This window comes from Chaetodon trifascialis, chromosome 18, assembly GCF_039877785.1.
Source record: "Chaetodon trifascialis isolate fChaTrf1 chromosome 18, fChaTrf1.hap1, whole genome shotgun sequence".
In the NCBI taxonomy this organism is placed as follows: Eukaryota; Metazoa; Chordata; class Actinopteri; order Chaetodontiformes; family Chaetodontidae; genus Chaetodon; species Chaetodon trifascialis.
This window is the reverse complement of record NC_092073.1, coordinates 8,853,569-8,874,247: the sequence shown is the minus strand read 5'-3', so window position 1 is coordinate 8,874,247 and position 20,679 is coordinate 8,853,569. Positions and strand designations below refer to the sequence as shown.

General features: G+C 42.5%; 1 protein-coding gene across 1 annotated transcript in view; it reads left to right on the top strand.

Annotated features, from left to right (window-relative positions):
* Nucleotides 1-20,679, top strand: part of adarb2 (adenosine deaminase RNA specific B2 (inactive)) — a 169,008-nt gene that overhangs the window by 53,448 nt on the left and 94,881 nt on the right. The window lies entirely within an intron of this gene.

Genomic DNA, 20,679 nt, shown 5'->3' with positions numbered 1-20,679 from the left:
CCAGCTCCGATACAATGAATGTACACTGGGGGGGGGGGGTTGCTTTTAACTTCACCTATACCCCTAGTTTATTTATTCACTTAGAGGAAACTAGGTAGGTCACCCAAATGCTGCTTGGATTTGGAGGTAATACAATGTTAAAACTGCTCGTTATAGCAGACAAACACACACTTTAAAACATTCTTGAGTCTTTTGGTTTGGGAAAAGGCTCAAAACAAAGACACCACCCTTCAGACTCTTGAGTTACAGAATAACGCTGTTATTACAGCCACATGTTCACCACACTGACTGGTGGAGAAGTCCAAAGCAGGCCTGCCGATGTACGGTTGCTAAGCTGTGATTGGACAATCGCGGTTTGGGAGTGAACAGTCAATTACCAAAGTGACTTAGTTCTAAAGCCAGGATTTAAACTCCCATGAGGCGTTCAGGATACAAACAACAATATCGTCTCTTAACGTTCCAACCATTAATAAGGCATCGCCTGTGAAGAAAACCATCACATCTGATCTCGTTGGCCAGTGAGACTGTTGAGGAAGAAAGAGATATGTGAACGGAGGAGGGAACCTTTTATGTCACTTGTCCAGGTTGTACAGGGACACAGAGCTCAGTGCACATTAGTTGACTGCTCCCCCAGGATTCACAGATCATTTCTTTTCCCTGACATGGTACAAGCCGCACTGCCCTGGGGTGCCTGACAGAGCATGACATCGTCTCTGTTTATGTGTGTGTTGCAAAGGGGCCCAAACTTCAACCCATCAGCACCTCCTGCAGACTGCAAACCCTCACGGACCCCCGCCATTAAAGTTAGCTGCCTCACTTTGTTAACATGCTGTATGATACTGTAGATAAAGGTGAGGCAGACTTCATTGTCACAAGGTTGCCATGGACACAATCAAAAGTGTCAGTGCTGTAAACTCTGCCTTAAGTCTTAATTTGATCTTGTTATCCTGCAGCTGTGTAGATTGTCAGTGCAACACAGAGTCGACTGTTGGCCATTCAGCCAATTAAATGTGTTTTATTGTTCTGGAGAGCTGTGAGCTCTTTGACTCACAGGTAATTCATCGCATCAAGAGTCAGTTCACATTCAGAACCCTGCGTGGTATTCATTTAAATTCATCTAAAAGTAATCAATCTATTGACAAATTGCTGGAAATCAATTTCTGTTTTCTTTGCAGTTCCATTCAGCTCCCTGTTTCTGCTGCCTGCTGAAAATCTCATTTTTCGAAATAGTCAAGCTGTCAGCCACACGTTCTGTTATTTGGTTGAAGTGAGTTTTTATCAGCCTTAAAGTCTAACTTAATCTGTAATAAATAGCTGCTTTGCTCTTCGCTTTCTTTGATTTATAGAATACAGTGGTGATTCATGAAAGCCTTTATATTTGATGTTCTATGTTGTGTCCTGTGGCTGTTAAATGAAGGAAAAACCATCGGCTGCACAGGAAATGATCCATTTTAGTGTCTCTGTAATAATGGAATGGCGGGTTCATTGCATGCGAATCGGTTTTGATAGTTTCATTAATTGAAAATTTGTTTGGAAATTAGCACTAAAGTACAATATGAACAAATGCTGGTCCTTCATTACAAGCTAATTCTCTAGCCATGTCTTGTAGAAGAACCCCTTTTAAAAATCAGTTTTTAACAGCTTGTTATGATAATGATGTACATTTCCATTAAATTTGTTTTTAATGAAACTAGCACAACCTTACATAAAGGAAGCATCATTCCAGAATGGGAGTGGTGGTTCCAATAGTGTTCATGGAAACTGGGTATATACACATAATACACACATACACTCTTCCAAGTAAATTTCTCCAACTGGCCCAACATGGAAAATGTACCTGATGTTCCAATTGTATACCTTGTGGTCAGAGAATCTACTCAGATCTAGGTATATTGACGCACACACCCTGGACCCGCACCTCTGCTTTCAAGGATTAGTCAAGCAGCCCAGTTTGTAGGTATCCATATCTCCTTTGCATGTTTAATGCTTGGTGTGGCGTGGTCCAGAGTCTCAGCTGACACATCTGCTCTAGCATTAGCAGGTCAGTCTGCTACCCCAGAGGAGTCAAAGCACCTCAGGGTTCAGGAGTCCCTCAGGTGATGAAATTAACCATTCAATGATATTCCTGGAGAGTGAGAGGAAGGGTGGAAAAGGGGTGATGGGTTAGTCGCCTTATCATGCCACAGGAACCTGCAGTCATCCTTGGAGGAAGATTAGTGAGCGGACCAGTGAGCCTGTGAATACCCTTCGCTGCCTGAGCAGGTGGCCTCCCATACCAAGTACAGCACATTAATCCAGTCTGTTAACAAATAAGCAGCCCGGCTAATAGAGCACTGCCAGAGGCTTATGTTTCCACCATTACGGGGGAGACTTGTTTAATTTGTCTCTACTTTGGACAGAGAGAGGGAGGACGGAAGGAAGGAAGAGGGGGGAAGGAAGAGGGATACAAAGTGGGATCCAATGAGGTAGGATGACAGGGAGTGAGGGAGAAAGAGAAGAGGGAGAAAGGGTGGGAAGGAGGGGAGCGAAGGAAAGCTGAAAGGACAAAAGTAGCTGAAAAAGCGCCCAGCTTGGCGAGCGAGAGCAGGACTTAAACGGCGGGTTTGTGTAGTCAGCAGTATCACACACAGCCTGCTGTTCCCTATGAATGTTTGCCTGGCTTGTTGTCAATCAAAAATGGTGTTAAGTGAACTGCACATAATGTGTTTGGAGAGAGCCCAAGAGACTCGTGCTCCAAATATTACAAATGGTCCCATGGTGTTTATATTTTGGAAGACAGATGATCACTGCAGACACATACAGTATACATGCACACACTATATGAAACTGTTCTAAAGGATTTATGTCATGCTTATGGGTAAAACTAGGGACTGTATGAAAATTCTCAGGCTGGACTGGAGCTTATATATGATAATCCTTTTAAACAAGGCAAGACCTACCTTCATTTGGACCCTAGCCCATGTGTATTCTGCGTCTCTTACAGCTGATATGTCGGTCTTATCAGCAAGTTGACTGGAAAAATTAAGCCCTCTTTTTTTACCTTTAGGACCCACTGTGTGCAGTAAAGCTGTCATTTGCAACTGCTTTTTTTGTTTAAACCAAAGGCTGAAATATGAGTTTGGGGGTGAGTAAAAATCTGGCCAGACTATCCTCCCTTCAGTAAAAACAGAAAATATATCACCCTCTTCCGTTTTTGACCTCTCCTTCCCACCTTGTAATTGTGACTCGGTCCCTGAGTGGACTGTAGTATATCTGATCTATAAAGATGCTCGTTAATGGAAGCAGTCAGTGATTTATTCGTGGAAGTGTGCTGTGCTGTGTTGTTTGTAAGAGGGTCAACGAGAACAGGGTCTTACCCCTCTGCTTCCCTGTAGTCCTGAGGCAGCCATGTTCCCTAAAGGGCCTGCTGACATGCGTTCAGCAGTAACGATCACCTCCGGGGATTTCCTCTCCCCATGAGGACAAATCAATCGGCAGCCCACTGTCGTCAGCCAGGTGACCGCTCTCATCTCAAATTTCCTCTTTGCTCTGGATGAACGCTTTCAACCTGCCGCTCAGGGCCACTTTCCCTCTCATCTGGCTTCTCTCGCCTGCTCCTGCCTTTCTCTCTGACAGAATGGAACAAACTGGGGTTTCATTGAAGATGTTGTTCTTCACGCGTTGTATTTGAAGTATGTAAAGACTCTTGCGACTGTCTGAGTGAACAGCTAAATGTCAGCCTGAATAGAACCAAACGCACTGCAGCAAATGCTCATTTCACCATTCGTGCCAGGGGGTCCTTTTGGCTTATGAGGGTGCAGTATTGCTCTTTTAATCACTTTTGCTCAATAGTGATATTGTTTTAATTCATTATACAGTTTCTAAAGGCAATTGAAACTAATTTGCTCAAATGACTTGTATTCTATTACAGTAAACCTCTTCAGCAAAGACTGCAACTGCATATTAATTCACTGAAACTGAATCATCTGACAACAGTAGACATGAACATTGCATTATTACAAACTTTCAAAGAAATTTTGTGTATCCATGCTGCTTGACATGTTGTCAGTTCAGAATATATTTAATTTCCCCTCAGTTTCCAGTTGGAAGGAAGAAACAGCAATATTCCCATAATCTTTTCTAGGAATGTCTGTCCAAACTGTTTCAGCAGTTAGTTGAGGGCTTGTCGTTGATTAGTCATTTCTGCAGAGCCAAAGCATGTTAGCAGTTAGTTGGCCTCTCACAAATCCCCTCATCTTCAGTGAGCCTTTTTTCCTGTTTCTGAGCTTTATTAGATTACAGCTGCACCTTGCACGTTTACAAAAGATCAGATTGGTAGAACTCAGAGCACTGCAGAGAACATGTTTTTATAATACTCCCATAATGAGTGAAAGTTGAGGAAACGTGGAGTGCTAAGCAGGAATAAGTCATTGGACATGGTGAACTAGGCCGGGAGGGCCAGAACGTTCAAAGAGGCGCATAATGCTGTCGGATAGCTCCTAAGTGAAAGTGACGAGACAGCGCTAATGAGACGCCTTCACATTACGTGTGACTCCTGCCTGAGGGACACATTATAGCTGACTTAATGAGAGGAGATATTGTACACAGGCACTTTTGCAGTTGAGCGATGAGACCGCCGGTCTTGCTGCTGAGGTACACGCCACCACAGCAAGCAAGTGGTTTGTTAAAGTGGCTGACAGGTTGAGCAACAGGGAGTGCAGCGGCTAAATGCTCATTGCTGTGACCGAGGCGTCAGGGTGAGAGCAGGTCAATGGCTTAAATGGTTTCCTTTGTTTATAGTCTGATTCACATGGATCCAGAAAAGACTGAAGTCGCTGGGCTTAAAAATAGAAATCCTGTGTGTCAGCCTGGAGAGGAACAATATCTGGAACATCAGTGCAGACAAAACAATACAACTGCTGTCTTAAAGCACCACATAATTCAATGTACATGTACATTATCTGTAACACCCTTCACTGAGGCTTGGAATTAGTAGTGCATGGGTCACTGCAGTTGAATTAGACAACAGGCTTGGATGTACATCTGACTTTCATATACATCACACAGCAAATACACTGACCAATATGACCACCCAACTTAATTGGGACACTACTGACAGTGATGTGCATCCACACAACTACAAAACTGTAGATTTACATTTTTAGCCTTGATGAATCACTTGCTTTTCTATCTCGAAAAAGCAACAAAACAAAACTCCAAATGCATGATCTGTGGTCTACATGCAAACAGAGGGGTAGCCCTGCTGCAAGCTGTTCATTCTTTAAAATTGATCAACCGTGTTTAAAATTCGAAGAGAAAAGCTGGCAACAACAACTACATCCAAGTCTGTGGTGATAAAACGAGCTAAAACCTTGACCTGGATCAACAGGTGTGTAGGAGAAGACCAACAAAAGACTCCCATACACCATCCTTTCAGTCAGACATATTGTCAACAAGTTGTCAAAACTTGTTCATTCATGTCAATAATGGTTGCAGACATGAGCATAAACATATACAGCTGAGAGACACTGAAATCCCAGCGACAGCGGGTTCTTCCACAATGAAAAGTCCCTATTCTCAGGGGTCACTGAAGGTCTCATCCTGAAATTTGAACACACTCACTTATTCCATACAACAGACCCCTCGGCTATTGACAGTACACACATCTCTTCAGCTCAAATTTATCTTACTCTTTAAAATCACAGTTCAACTACTTTCACCTGTTACTGGTCAGCTGACATTTTAACTGCTTTCAGCTCCCCAACTGTCAATTCAGCTTCTGTCTCAGATGCAAACTGTCTGTGCAACTCCTGACTCAAACTACATTTTTTCAGCAATTTCAGCAAAAAATTGATTGCAACTGATTTTAACTGCTTCTTACTCTGTATGAATCCAAGCTACTTCAGGGGTTTAACATCAACTGACACTTCAACTCCTTTCAGTGCCTCTGCAACTGCAACAGGCATTAACATCGTTAGACTGCATTTGCACCTGCATTTTTCAGCCTTTCAGCAAGTGAGCACTCATCATTTTCCACTTATAACTGTTGCTTTGTACAACTCAAACAATTAGGAAGGTTCTTGGCATCATTAACTTATTATAAATATATCCTGTATGGCTTGTGCAGCTGCTCATCCAGTAAAGCAGAAAGTATTGATACATTTAGCAATGACTCTGGGGACAGTGTGTTAGCTGCTGTTGATGCAGCCATGTGCAGTGTGTTGACGCCCTGCTCGGTGTACTCTGCTCTGGGTGACTGATGGATCCCCGGCATCTATTAACTGGAAAAGAAGAGGGGAGAAGAGAAAAGAGAGGGTCACTGGGAGGTGTGTGTGGGGGGAGGGAGGGTATGATTGTCTGTCCAACTCTCCGCAAGACACAAGTCACACCTCATTAGTAGGTAGTGGAAAAGAGAATGGCAGTTATGTCTGCCATGAAAGCACCAACTCACACAAACACACACACGCCCACACACACCCACACACATTGACACACACACTCACACACACACACACACACACACACACACAGTTCTACCCCAATTACCCCTATCCTGTCCCTTGAGCTGACGGGTTGAGTTATGCTGACAGGCACCCCTCTAGAAAGTAGGGGGAGAAAGTCAAAAGAGAGGGAGGGAGGGCAGGAGAGGAGAGAGAGAAAAGTGATGGAAGGGTGAAAGCTGGGGGAGTTCAGAGGGGGGAGGAGAACAGAAGAGGGAGAAGAGACAGAGAGGGGAAAGGGGGAACCACATCACGCGGCACGAGGCAGAATGAAACATGTCTCCCTGTCATCTGCCACGCACTGTAAATGGATGGCCCCCGCAATCTTGCCATCAGCGACTTATCTCTGTGGCCCGAAAGTGGAAAAAAGGGTGAGCAGAAAGAGGGGAAGGAAACCAGAAAATGTTAGAGAAGAGTTTCTTCCACTGAAAAACTCACGGTAATTTGTTACAATTTCTAAAGACAAATATGACAGGATGGAATTACTCTGCCACCACTGAGGCAGTCATTTGCAAATGCCATAAAGTGCAGGTATAAATCTCCTTCCCAGATTCACTTAATCTGAGGCTTCTGGCTCCTCAGCAACAGCCGTCTTGTCAAGCATGTGTTTATAGTGAAAGGCTTATTCAGTTCTTTGTATTAAAAAAAAAGAAAAGAAAGAAAAGAAAAAGGAAGAGAGGAAAAGCATTTTACAGTGGTGAGTAGTGATGGAAGTTTGTGGTACACACTGATGCTTTCTTTTGATGCCAAAGAAAAAAAAAATAGATCATTTTGACATATGTCTTGCATTCATGACAATACTTTTCACAGGACTCAACATGGATTCCTGAAAGTTGGGACACTGCATAAAACATAAATACAACAAAATGTGATGATTTACTCAACCTTTTTTGACACATTCTCAATAGAAAACAGTGCCAAGACAATATATTTTATGTTTTATCTCATTAACGTCATTGATTTTTGTAAATATCTGCTAATTCTGAATTTGATGTAGCAACACGTTTCAAATAATTTTGGACAGGACCAACAAAAGACTGGGAAAGCTGTGGAAAAACAGCTGTTTGGAACATTCCACAGGTAATCAGGCTCACTGGTAACAGGTGATAGTATCATGATTGGTTATGCAAGGAGCATCCTGGAAAGACTCAGTTGTTCACAAGCGAGGATGGAGAGAGGTTCACCACTTTGTGAACACATGATTGGATAATGGATATTATGAAAGGGGCTCAGGAACACCTAAACATTTGCTCATTAATGTGTTCTGTTTCAGTGTACAGTAGGCAAGCTAACAGCTCCAGTTATTACATGGAGAAAAGACGTTCACCATGCTTTTATTCAGATTCAGGACATGGCTTCAATTTAGTTGCTTCTGGCAAAAATTGTGCACAAAATTTGGAAGAAAAATATGGAATATCCTGATTTTGTGTAAATGACTTGAGCCAGACTTGCCGTAAGTCACAAAAAATGAGCACTTTAAAAGATTTGAAAACTGCGAAACTTACTTGAGTTGTGAATGTAAAGTTGAAAGTTGACAAAACAATCTCCATGTAACGCTATTTTAAGGTTGTTCTAGAGCTGTTCTGGAGCCTTCAGTCCCACCAGCAGATCGTTTGCTCACTTATCCTTTTTTCCGGATAACATGGACTTCTCATCCATATTGGATAAAAAGTTGAATGTCAAGTTAAAAGACTGGAGACTTGACATTGACTTGTTTCAAATGGTTTGAGATTGAACCTGGTAATTCCAAAATAGACTTATAACCATGCTGCTGAAATCCTCACTTATCACTGAGTATTTTAGTTTTTCTCGAGCTTGCTGTACGCATCACCTCTATCGAGAAAGACACCTGCATTCAGCTTCCATTCGTCAACGAGCTTCTTCTTTCTCACCCGCAGTGAAGTAATTAGCAGCACTCCTGTTGAGATTGTTAGCCGTCTGCGGTCACGTCATAGTTAACATTTCACATGCACTGCTGCTAACAAAAACACAACAGTGCAGGTGCTCGCATTCAAGGCATTAACAACGGCGATGAAAGATGATCACACAGGACACAGTATTATCAGCACATCAGACAGTGATTGATGAGTGCAGTCACTGCCTTAATTTATGCATTGCTACTCCGTCTTGTCACTGCTGTTCAGCTCGAAGGATTTTACTTCCACCATGAGGAAGGCAGGATGGAGAGAGCGAGGGAGGGAGAGAGAAAAATAACAGTAGCAAGCGTGGATTTTCTACTTCCTCTCTGACCAAATCCCACCATTTCAGGAGATTAACCTCGGTATGCGATAAATGTTCGACTTCTTCTTCCCTTCCAATTTCCTTGGAGCTAGAAACTCCAGAAGCCAGCGCGGCATGTAAGATAAAAAATGATCACCTAATTCACTCAAGCACAAAATACATTTCTGGAGAGAGGAGGAAAAGCGGGCAGAAGAGAGAGAGGAAGAGAGGGAGTGTGTCACCAGTGCACTACCTCTTTCCACCGTTCAGAAATTCTCCTCAATTATTATTATTAAATGAAGTACTTATTCAAACGGACCTGTGTATAGCAAATAGGTCGTGGCACTGTGATTGTCTGTAGAATTTCTATTTTTCTCTTATCCTGTGGGATTAATCGCATTGTTCAGCTTTCTCCGCTACCCATAGTGCACCTCACATGGCAGCTGTGCTCAAACGCTGTTGATTGCTGAAGGTGCCCTCTGCAGATTGCTGCTGCCACTAAGCCATTTAAATGGAGTTGTTAATAAAACGTAGCCATGATTGCCTTCTACTTTCCTCTCGTCTCTGGTTTGGCAGATGGTTGTCGCAGGACTAATGTGGAATTTGGGCTAACCATCAAACAGCACTTAAATGTCAAAGTCGAACTGAAATGAAAATAAATTTTTGTGTCGAATTCTGTTTATACATATGTACTTGTTTGTTTCGACCTGTGTGCTTCTTGGGTGAAAACTGCAATTGTCAAAGAGAACAAACTGCTTTTTTTCTGCCATGATAGCCCCTCATAAATTACTGTTCTACAGGGGACATGAATTTTTGGTTCTAACAATGTTGGTAATGGTAATTTGATTGGTGCTGTATCTGTGTGGGTGGACATGCATGGATAACTGAACAGGTCTGAACAGTGTGACCCCTAATAGTTTTGTCATTTGCAGAATATCACTGAAAGAGATGCTGAATGACGACAAAGAGACACACAACTACTACAAAAGAGATGCAAAACAACTACAAAGAGACACAAAATGACTACAAATAGATGCAAAGCAACCATAAATAGATTCAAATGACTTCAAAGAGACACCAAACACAAAGAAACGCAAAACAGCTACAAAATGACACAGAGAGACCACACAAAGAACTACAAATATTGCAGCCACATCCTCCATAGTCTTTTCATGCACGAGTGTCTCACTGTTATATATGAGGGGTGAGAGGCCTTTCATGTGTTTGTGTCGAGGGGCCATTATCTCATAATCTGTCCATGTGGCACTGAAAGTGTTTTGTAATATCACTTTAGTTCAAACACATACAGGCAGTTCACCATTATCTGTGATATGAGTACTTCCTACCTCTATTGTGGTTTAAAAAAAAAAAAGCCCTCTATCAATGTTATTATCACTGTTGTCTGTAGACAAGACACTAATTCTGACCATTGCCACTAATATTTGCTTGGACCGCCAGCATTCCTGCCTTACTCACTAACTTGTTGAGTTAACATTTGAGTCACTGCCACATGCCTAATGGTGTACTTTGAACTGGTCTTTTAAATATTCTCGTCTAGCTCGAATGTGCCAGCGTTCTATCACTGTTGGCAGTCGGCCTCAAAGCTTCATCTAAAACCTCGCTGGGGCAGTTTATTACATCGAGATGTCATCCAAGACATTTTTATCAGCCAAAAGTTGCCTCTAATGATCCATTAAAGCTTGGTTGTGTTTCTTTGCCAGCTCTCGCCTTTCTCTTAGTGTTGATCAGTGTTTAATTTTGACTCAGTGGCAAAACAAGTTGTATTTACCTCAATGATCCCGCAATAAAAAGAAACCAACAGTTGTTAGCACAGTAACTGTAGTCAAGATCTTGGTGCTTTTCACACAAAGGAAAGGAGCTTTCAGATGTGAATATGTAAATGATATGATTAGCTGCAAATCACTTCATATGGAGGCGAAGAGTGAAGCAATCACATTTTTCTTTCTGACTTTCCTTAGCCAAAATACCTCCTACACAATTGAATAATGCATATGGACAATTGTTGGACTAATTAATGTCCACCAACCTACCTCCACCATAAAATAGGCTTCCCTTGACACAACAAGTTAATGAGCCCATTGGTGATGCAGCCACCAGCGGTCTGTTATGAAGGACGCGGGCGATAGTGAGTGGGTGGATTATGATGGTGATTAGAACCAGTGGGTCAGGAGGGCCCATTGAATTGTCACCAATACCAGTGAGATACGATATCATGCTAAAGCAGTGCTTTATGTACCTCAGGCGCACATACAGTGCCAGTGGGCAGAGGTATTTGAATATTAACTGAGAGGTGGGAAATACATAAACACTCCATCTTGTTGGCAGAGCCTGTTTGTCTATCCCTGCAGAGTGTTGAATGTATGCCATGGCTGTGTCGGCCTGCATCCTTGTGATAAAAGGAGGGAAAAATTACACCGGCTCTCTTTGGCCAGACACTAACATATTCATTAGTGAGGAATGACTGACTGAGCTGGTTGAAATGTCACTGGGCCAAACCATCTCCCTGGACTAATGACCTCCATGTCTCTGTTCGATGGAGTCATAATATTTTGGAGGGGTCGGCTCTTCCTGACCAAATGACCAGTAGGTATAAGGTGCTGGTACCTGGTAGGCCAACCAACATCAACCGACAATATCAGTTATTAAAGAACTGCATTTGAATTTGTTCTATTAGTGCGCATGTGTGCATGCAATTGTTATTTGTCAAGCAGTAAAAGTCGATGGCCATGTTAGCAGTGCTGTGAGCTAAATGCTGTTAGCATGCTAACATCAAACACGCTGATGTTTAACGGGCATAATATTTACCATTTTAACAATCATAATTTAGCATATTAGCGTGAAATGGTGCGTATGTTCTGGGTGGGCAGTATACCAGTTTCATCACTGTCACCGCTGTCACGTTCAGCCACAACATGAATTTTGCAATACCGTTATTGCGGTGACCAATGTTTTTGCTTTATTATTGCTGAGATAACATGCAGGTAGAGGTCCATACACAACTCATAGAACTGGAGTTACATCCAGTGACTACTATTTTCCTCATTATCAAGCTGACTCGAGTAACACAAATATGTAGGATGTAACATTACGAGCAACATACGCCAGTTTTTCTGTTGGTGACTGCAAGAAGCAACACAAACGTCTACATCTACCCCCACCATCCAAGATAATGAAAATGTCCTTACGACAACAACTGGAAAACTAGTAGGCTGTATGTGTGCGCTAATCATTTTGTTTTGGACTGCTTTTGAAGGCTAATAGAAAGCAGGATTCGCTTCAAAACTAAAGCTTAAGGATGGATCGATACCGACCTCAAACTAGAACCTGCAAGTTTTGCCATTTTGATGTTGTTTATTTTGCTGGTTAACCTATTGAATTTAGCTATAGCACATTCCTCAGCTCACGTGGCTAATAGCATTTATTGTGTGAACTGTGTGAACATTAAGTCCTCATTTGAAGTAGCTGGAGGAGGGGTGTGGGTAACTGTTTTGCATGTTGCTTTTTGTGTCATCTTATATAGTCAGAGCTAACTTTGTCTTACACCTAATACTTAATACAAGCTCAGCTGGTTTTATTGTTAGAAGAAAGCCCCTTTCTGCTGCATTCTACTTCAGTATGTGTGTCTGTTGCTGCTGTATGTAAATGTACTTGATAGACATGCCTCGTGGTACACTGACTGTTGTACTTATATAATATACTTTCTGCCAAATAAATGCTGTTGAGATGCCTGATCCTACCCCTTGTCTAACTCTGAGAGTGAATCACATTACATTTACTCATTCACGTGCATTATGGGACAGGTGACTGCTTCCAAAACACATGTAGGCCTATTCCTCATTTTCATTCCTACAGTATTTGGAGCCAATAAATACATTCCACGTCCCAGCTCCTAAAATGAGCATTTGCTGAAATTAGTAGAATAAATGAAAGAAAAAAAACTCATTAGATGAATCGCTGATGCCCTACAAAATATACCCACATGTCCCACTTATGACTGCAACATGAAAGTTGACCTGAATGTTTTCCCAGGTAGCAGCTGGTTCATTTCAAAAAACAGCCATGTGCAGCCTGATTTAAACTCCTAGAGTGCATTTGTTTAACTGTATAAAAGTGTCGTCTTGTGGAAAAATCATACGAATATGAACCAAATGGTTTCATGCAAAGTTGCATCTTGTGAGATTAGTGTGAATTACTGAAAGAGCTGGAGATTGGAGGTTGTTCTCCAGGAGCCTCCCTGTGCCATGGAAACAGCTTGTGCAAATAGTCCAGGTTATGAAGTGTCAGGAGCCGTGATGAATAACTCTAATGATCAAGTGTGTGCTGTGGGTCACAGCAGTTAAAAGCGGTCATGGCAGAACAAAATGCAACATGGCAACAACTTGTCCTTGCTGAAACCACTGCAGCGAGGTAAAAGCCACACAGGCCTTACGTGTTAATACACCTGACAAAACACTCCCTCGCTGATTGAACGCTAAAAGCCCTTCTGAGCAAAGCCAGACGAGGCTTTTTCTCCCGTGCAGGTGACTGCCGGCTGCCGCTGTCAGCTCCAATCACGTTGCCTTCTGTACCACGCTGTTCCTCAAACGCTCAAACTGAGCGAGGCTTTTCTCTCACCCTCTCCCTCCTCTCCTGTTGTTTTATTCATAGGGCTCAGGGTTCATTTGCCAAGTCCTCTGTTGTAGATTTAAGAAGACAAACAGCGCTGCAAATCCACCAGAACAGTGTTAGACTAAATGACATTTTGCTCTGCCGCCTGGCTAATCGTAAAGAAAACAGTGGCGGATCAGCGCTTAAACCTCGTGTCTTCGGGCAGATATCATGCTCAGTATCGCGGAGGGATCCTTTGAAGTGTTTGTTGTCTTCCAGAAGGCCCCTGGAGGAAATGCTCCTCTCTTTAACACACACACACACACACACATAATCAGACACACGTGCGCATGCTTTTACACACAACCACACACCCTGAGAGTTAATGTTAGGGAAGGCATTAAACAACACGCACCTGCTTGTATTACCAGTCGCATATCGGTGGCACTGATGGTGAGGATCCCACTGCCGCTTTAGCACTGTTATGCTTGTGACTCAGCAGCAGGATCTCCAAGAGGGCCAGTAAAAACATATTAGGGAAGCGCTAACACACACTGTCTTGCACATGCATACACAGCAAGTAAAAGTACATTTAACAGGTTACATACACGTACTTTGTGCAGAATACTGGACACAACACAGGCGTACATATATGTTGTGTAGCTTCAGGCACGAGCCTATAAAAATATATCTGAAAGAAGCATGCCAGGAAGAAAGCTAACAATGGTGCGGGGAAGAGAGAACTGTGGATGGCCCGCTTGTCTTTGGGTGAGACTCAACTCTGCAGATTTAGAACGAGGTATCGCTCCAAGAAGCGATATTAAAAATTGTTTTTAGTCATGGTCGGCCAATTAGTTGTTATTTCTTGAGTCACATCTGAATGACTGCCATGCGCCTACTCTTAGTTGCATATTTAGCTTAAAGACAGATCATGTGCAAAAAAAAAAAAAAGAAGTCTGAAAATATTCTGTGAAAGCCTACCTGTGCCAACATTGTGTGAGTGCTGGCAGGCACTGGCAGCCACACTTAATGCTGCCATACACTCAAATAAATTGATGGTAAGCTCAAGAGTATGGTTTTATTAGTTTCTCAACAATGCATTGAATTACAGGTGCGTTTACTGGACTGCTATTAACAGGTCTGCTAAGTCGTGACAGCGCAGTCGCACTAATGATGGGGGGTATGGGTTTGGTTGAGCTTCTTCACCAAACTGGCAGCTATCTCTTCGTAACAGACAGCAGTGGCCGTCTCAGCCCTGTCTCATTCTGTCAGCCTCTGACTCACTGACAGAAACAACTTTCTTTCCCCTGTTGTTTGTCTGTGGGCGCTCCAAACTTAGCAGCATCACGACGGTCACGCATGAGGTGTCCAATAAAGAGATACGACGCTGGGCAGGTTGGCACTCCTGTCAGTAGCCAGCTGTTTGCTAGACTGCCTGTGTCTATGTGTCTGTATTTTCATTCGTGTCCGTCTCAGGTTTGTTTTGACAGCGACATCGAGAGCTTGCGTGTGCTCTGTTTATGTCTCCGTCCGTCCATCCGAGCAGTCATCTATCCATCCATCCATCCATCTATTCATCACTGTTATTTAATGAGATGGCATCGCACATCAAGGTTCATTGGCTGTGCGCAGACAAACCCAGATTTAATTAGGCCCCGCCACTGAAATGCTTGCCCTCGCTGGCGAATGCACTGGCTTCACAAAATAATGACACATTTACATTTAACCATGTAACCTATTTCTAATTAGTCAGTTGGGTTTTGCTTTTTTTATGATGGCAGAAAGTTCAGCAAAATGACAAACAGATGTATTGCCAATTATCATGCATTCTGAACAGCTCATTATTCCTTCATTTGTTTTCACCGTCATCTATCTAGTTTTTGGCTCTCCGTTTTGTACAAGTGAGCTTGTGTAACAGAGCTGAGAGTCAGAGCTGGCAGGACCTGAATGCTCCTCCTTGTGTCTTGACTGGCTCAGCAGTTGCACCTCCAGCCAGTTGAAATCAATGGGGGCAGTGGGCAACTGTGGCTCTGTGTGGAGCAGATGGCAGAAGAATGGCCCTTCCTCCTACTGTGGCACGCTCAGCCACATACAAATGGGTCAGCTCTCATCACTGCTCGCATAATATAAAGCCGGGCTCTGGTATAGTGGGGTTGTGCAACAAGGGAAATGGGGTCTCTTCAAGCATATTTTCCTCAGATCTTGATTTGGATAACTAATCGGTTGATAGATACTTGAAGTACAAACATTGGCAGCTGATGTGCTACTTACCGTACCAAGGGGAGTGTCGTAGCCAACAAGACCAGCAAACAAAACCAGCAAACAAAACCCACAACTACTCAAAAGAGGAGTCAGTGCAAAATCACAGTAACACACGCTAGTTGTGTTCTGTTAAGGAATAATTTGACATTTTGGGACATACTTTTTTGCTCTCTTTGCTTAAAATTAGGTGAGAAAATACCACTGAACTAATCGACTTCTAGCTCCAGCTACAAAAAGGGAAAACAGCCAATCTGGCAAATGTGTTAAGCACTCATATGATGTTTTTTTTTTTTTTTTTTTTTAACAGTTTTGAAAGAGCAGATTAAAAAAGGCTGCCAAAGTGCAGCAGGCGTGCTATGAAAGACATCAGTACAGTGAAGTTATTCCTATAGATTAGCCTTGCTTTAGGGAGTTGCTAGATGTGCCTTATTCAGGTGTATTTCTTCAGCCTGTAGAAATTCAAAATGTCATTTTTCTCCAGCCCTGATCTTTCTGTGGACTGTTTCGTAAATCCCCATCAATATTTACAATACATAATAAAGTAGAAGAGCCTTTGGTTTGCCTGCTGATGATTTATGGCTTTTCCACCATGTCTGGGTCTTACTTGCTTGACACACGTGTTAGTGTCAGCCTCACTGTGGTGGATGGATGGCTGCCAGCATGACTCTGTCACACATTCACCCTCATGTGTTTTACTCTGTTTGGATGTATATTACTAATTCACTCCTCCTCCTCCTCCTCCTCCTCCACTTTGACTCCCAGTTTCTCTGCCGTCAGTCATCTCACTGTCCTTGTGTTTCCCTGTCTGTCTCTTTTTTTTTTTTTTGGAGTTTCTCCCAGCGCTTTCCTTTCTCATCACATCTCTGTGCCTCTCTTACTTTCCTCTCGTCGCTTTCTTCCCCTCTTCTGTGCAGGCGATTGTCTGCCAGAGCAACATGTGGCAGGTGGTGAGAGGAAAAAGCAAAGAGTGAGGAGGAAAAAAAGCACACTGACAAAAGCTCCTTCCCCCGAGCTTGCTTGTAGCTGCAAAAAAAAATACATCAATTACCTCCATGATTGAATGATGTTAGCACAACTCTGAGGATGTTGCTTCTGTTGAGATGAATGGCGCAGCTCGACTCAACGTAGACTTCTGTGTCGACTTGTGTTTGTTTTGCGCGTACAGCCTCACCATCAGTAATTATAGCACCATGTCGCTGTCTGGCTTGGCCTGCCAATCAAATCATGAGAGAGTCATGCACGACAACAGTGCAACATCTGTGTGGTAATGGTCTATGTATATGATTCCAACTCCTGGAGCTCCAGTTTCACCACAGAAATAAGATGGCAACTATGTCAGCGGAATGAGGACAATAGCATCAGACGCTGTTCCTCTATTACTCTTTTTTTTTTGACAATGTGCAGTGGAGGGGACAACAAAATTGGGTTATTAAAGGTTAGTACCGATATTTTGTGAATGGACACCACCAACAATTATATATTGTGCTGAGTAGAATATCTTTAGTCTGATTTTGATGCTGAAAATCCAAAAAATACTATTCATATTTGGTATTTCCTATTCAATCTTTAATCTTTTTAGGATGGAAAACCTTCTGAAATAGGATTTAGTGCCTGAATCTCTTTAAAACCCAGGATACTGCTGCCTCTGTGTCTTATACTGCTACACACGAAGAGGAAAACTTTCAGTGCTAATAAAAATCTTGATAAAAAGGAAGATGTCTACTTAACTTTATATGAGATTCTGGCTGACAAGAAATATTGTAACTGTTTTAGTCGAACTGTGTAGTGAATGCAGTGTCAGCATCCACATTATTGTAAAGTTTGGAGGGTATAAGAGGCAGTAAAAGCAAATTCTTGGCCTGTTTTTCATACTAGTGTATATCGCTTTGGCACCGCACACTATCACCGAACATGCAGCATCCAGAAGCACATGTTAGCACAGATGTAATCCACATCTGGCTAGAGCTGGATGATCCATGTGACAGGACAAGAAAGAAGCCTGCCAGCAACTCTGTTCATCTTTACAACACACACCGCTGTTCCTGTGTGAGCATGTGTGGCCTCAGCCAAGAAACCTTCTTAATCTCCCAGTGTCTTATGGCATGTTCTCGTCTCTCCTTTTGCCTCCCCTCTTCATTCCATTTCCCTCTCATCTCTTTTGCATATCTGAAGGTACACACCCTTAGATCATCTCAGAGTCTGGTATCTTTTCATCCATTTGTATTTTCAAGTTGCTTGAATAACATACTTGGTGAGGTTGAATGATAAGTAGCTCTCTCTGTCAAGAGGCTGGGAGGCTCGGCAGAGATGTCATCTGGAGATATAAAAAGGTTCAGGTTGGGTTAGTATTGTGGAATGCAGGCGGTTGCTTTAAGTGGCACTCAACCAGAAGTATCCTAATGACTTTGGTGACCCCTGACCTTTCATCCGGTTTCCAGAAGTTCCAGAGGTGTCTCAACAGTGATTTGCTGTGAAATTTGGATCTTAATAACTTTGAAATTTTGACCTGCTAATGGCGCTAGACAAAGCCGCAGCTACATTTTGGTTAGTAAGAAAGCGCAAATGTTAGCATTTTTTTAACATCTGTTAAACATCAGCATGTTAGCATTGTTACTGTTCACACGTTCGCATGCTGACATTAGTCAAAGCACCTCACAGAGTCATTAGCATAGCTGCAGACTTTCAACAGCAAGTGCAAAGCAGTATGTCTTGGGTGTAGAGACTGTGTGGGCGCCTCCAAGCTCACCGGCTATGTAAGTGTAAGGGCCGGATGAAGGTGGCTATAGATCAGAGGGAGTGAGTGGTGATTCTTAAATATGCTCTCAGCCAGTCACATCACTGGTTTCATCGCTCTGAAACAGCTGTGCCAATCACAGTGACATGTGACGATGAGCTCAACAAATGAACCATATTGATGTCTGGATAGTGCACAGCAGCATGATGTGAACACACAGCACCACAGATCTGCAGCCAGATACAGATGGTGTGTTTTTATGCCTCCACGCCAGCGATAACCGTGGCCTGAGGCGTCCGTTCGTCCGTCCTGTACTCTGGAACACCTCGAGCCAATTTCTTCAAATTTGGCACAAACGTTCACTTGGACTTAGGGATTGGTGGTCAGAGGTCAAAGGTCAAGGTCACTGTGTGCTCAACCAACATTGAGGATAGGAGTGAATAATATCAAAGTTTGGTGAAGCACTTTATATGATTTATTCTTCTGTATCTCACATTGCAAATGGTTCCATCACATCTAAATGAAACACAGCAACATTTGTGTGCTTCGTAATGCGTTTCAAGAATAAAACATGAACTGCCAAAATTTTCCTTTAAAGTTGGTAACGAGGCTGTGACACAAGGTTAATCAGATCTGGAAATCTGATGTCTCCCACATAAATTTGCAGAATACCATGTTTCAACCAAGTCGTCTGATGTGTGTAGTTGTGTGCGCGGTTATTTTGCCGCAGCCTTGTGTGTTGTTTGCAGTGTTGTTTGCATGTGATTTAATGAAGGTAAACAGCGGTTCATAATGGCACTGTGTGCTGACATGATGCTTCAGATTCCTCAACATATGTGTTCTGCTGCCTTGAGACGGCAGCGGTGTTTAACTGACTCAAGGAGAAGCTTTTCATACAGTATCAAGCAGCTGTGAGCAGATTCTTTACGAATCACTCATGGTCATTTAAGGATATATATGTTAACACATTAAGCTCTTGCTTTTAGGCTGTTTAACTGAAATAGTATTTATTTGAGTTGTAGTATTTTGTTAACATTTTGACCTCATTGCTGTGCATTTACTACAGGAATTTAGTTTGCTGCTGTTGAGAAAGTCACTAAAGTGGCTTCTGAGTGACGCTGAGTCAGGATCAGACGTGGTTTGGAGATATCCGTTTTCTGCGCAAATTTTGAGATCCAATTTCCACTAAATTGCCAACAACTTGCTTTGTGCTGCCTTCATTTGAATGAAACTCCCACCTCTGCACCTTATGCTCTGCACTGGGTACCAAAATACCACACAAACAGGCAAAGCGAATTGGGTCAGACACTCAGTACTGGTTGTTGTGCCACCATGAAAAAAGGGCTGTGAGTCTTGGTAAAAGCTAGGTGACAAGTAGAACTGAAAGAAGCACCAAACCCACTAAATGAATGGGTCCAAACTGAATGTTTGATGACCAGGTTGTTCCGTAAAATGTTCTCAAACTTAAACAATTAGCCCTGAATGCTAGTTTAGAACATCAGACTGTGGACAACAAGCATAGATGCTGCAGAAGTTTTGAAATTCTTCAACAAAATACTGAAGGATTGCATTAATGTTTCAGAAAGCTGCTCAGACATACCTATAAATTAATGAATAAGTGCAGTGATTCATGGTTTAGGATGCGGTTCACAACATACGAGGATATCGATCAATTTAGAAAGAAAAAGAAATTTCATTAGATTCAATCATATGCAAAGCTGTGCTTGACATTAATGTTTTCCATTACAGAAATATTGTTGACATGGTCTGGCACTGAATCTAAGCTTGTGCTTTGGCAGGTACAGTAATGTTTGCAAGAAGGAAATTGGTGAAATTACCTCAATATTCACCCAAGTCGACGCTCAAAATATGTCCCCACAAGATAAACCTGATTATTTCAAAGACAGCTGCATTGTTTGCCAGAGACATAGAGGCCTGCCTTTAGCCGGAGAATGACATTTTGCTGTTCTCTGGCGTTATCAATGTGCTAAACGTCGATAAGGGAAACATGCATTAGGATGCCGACACACAAGGTAATGATAACCTATGCCAATCCTAATAGACTGTCAGAAATCTTGATTGAAATCTCTCGGTTTTTGCTCGCTCTAAAAAGCCAATCAGCATGCCTGCTTTTTCCTAACGTCTACCCTCCCTTTACTCCGTTCCTAATGCTTGCTTTCCAGGGTATGAATATTTGTTTTGGAATATGTATATGGCAGGTTTGCAACTATGCATTTACCTTAACGCCCGAGGGGAGGGATGTATAGCTGTATCCTGTGCAGCCCACTGGGATGTTGTCTCAGTGAAAGGATCCTGTCCTGTCGGGCCGTATTGATACCTTTGATTTTAATGAAGTGGTGCTCTAAATGGATCCTA